Source organism: Nanorana parkeri, unplaced genomic scaffold (genome assembly GCF_000935625.1).
Source record: "Nanorana parkeri isolate BGI_ZX_2015 unplaced genomic scaffold, ASM93562v1 scaffold127, whole genome shotgun sequence".
Taxonomy (NCBI): Eukaryota; Metazoa; Chordata; class Amphibia; order Anura; family Dicroglossidae; genus Nanorana; species Nanorana parkeri.
The window spans coordinates 511,906-513,486 of record NW_017306395.1 but is presented as its reverse complement, the minus strand read 5'-3'; positions in this window follow the sequence as shown (position 1 = coordinate 513,486).

Here is a 1,581-nt window from a genome sequence, read left to right as displayed (position 1 = left end):
AATTTTTTTTTCCACCTAACTTTATTGCTATCACACAGGAGAAAACAATCCCCTGTGTGATAGCAATTGGAGGTGACAGGTTCTCTTTATTGACAGGTGAGAGAGGAAGAGCACAGCTTTAACCCTGCCGCTCTGATCACTGCAGTGACTCGGCGGCGGAGGACGGAACCAAAGGAGAGAGGTAAGTGCAGGGGGGAGGGGAGAAGGCTGCACACTGTTTACATGTGATCTCGGCGACATCGCCGAGTTCACATGTAAACGAAAAATCGTCTGCCTCACTCTACATTTAGTCCTGCTTGTACAAAGCAGGACTGAATGTAGAGAGGGCAACTTCCCCATAAGGACACCGCTGCCGCCCCTCTGCGCCCTGCCGCCCCGCCCGGCCGGGCCTCAGTGGCCTTGTGGGGAATCCGGGCCTGCATATACCCTGTATAAAGTACAGGAAAAGCTCATCCTTGCCCCAAACAATCAGTCAGCATCCAAAAATCATCTCAGCAGACCAAGTCTAAAAATGAAACAAGGATTCCAATTGGTTTCTATGGAGATATTTTCCGGTTAGCACACTTTTCATACATGAGCCCCATTATCCTTGCATCTAAGCAACGTATATATCTATAAGATTCCAGAAGTGGCAATGGGTTGTGTGACATCATCAACTAACACTCTTCACAGTTCAAGATCATTAGTCCTATTTTGCCACCTCGTTGTGCTCTTAGTTTTTACATATTCCAGTACATTTTTAGCTATTAGGGGTCAATGGGATTCTTTGTCAAGTTGCTAAACTAGCTACAAAAGACGATTAACATGGACTGTCATTTCTACTTTTGGTTATGTCTGGCTAACTGGTATGCAAGCACTGATTCAATGTAAGCTCAAGATTAGTATTCCTTAAAATTAAATAGACATTGTTATACTTATTAGATAACAATATATTTAATGAAGTTTAGTATCTCCCTAACTTCTGACTTCAGACCAACCAACGACCTTTCATCACTATGTCCACTCCAGTCCTTTTTTATTGAGTCAGCAGGCTTCCGGAGAAGCCAATAAACTGTCTACTTGTAAGCACATAATTACTAGGTCCAGAAGCCCCTAAATCTTTACAAGTTACTTCTTACTTTTCTCTAAAGTCCATAACTCATAATGTAACATGGTGTCCCTGCAACCAATTGAGGGCCTTCATTGTGACTTTTTGAAATGTAAACATTTGCATAGGACTTCTAGAGGCATTCAGGTAAAACCCCCAATCATTTTTAGCAACCATAACCTTGGTATTTCTTTCATGCTGTTATTATGGCATAGTTATGTTTTGTTACAAGAACGATTTTCGGTATAAATGTTGATGACAGTGTAAGAGAAGTGTTAAGGATATCAGTGACCTCACTTAGGGAGTTATTCAGCCTACCCTTTCAGTGAGTGGTGACTTTCCCTGGTCAAGAGAGAGCATGGCAGTGTGCGTTGTGAGTTGAGAGAAGACCTAGAGGGTGACAGTTTATGTATTGGGTGAGCAGGAAAAGAAGTCGCCATGTAGTTACTTTTGAGGTCCTGAGTTTGGCACCACTGGATGTGTGCCCCCCCCCC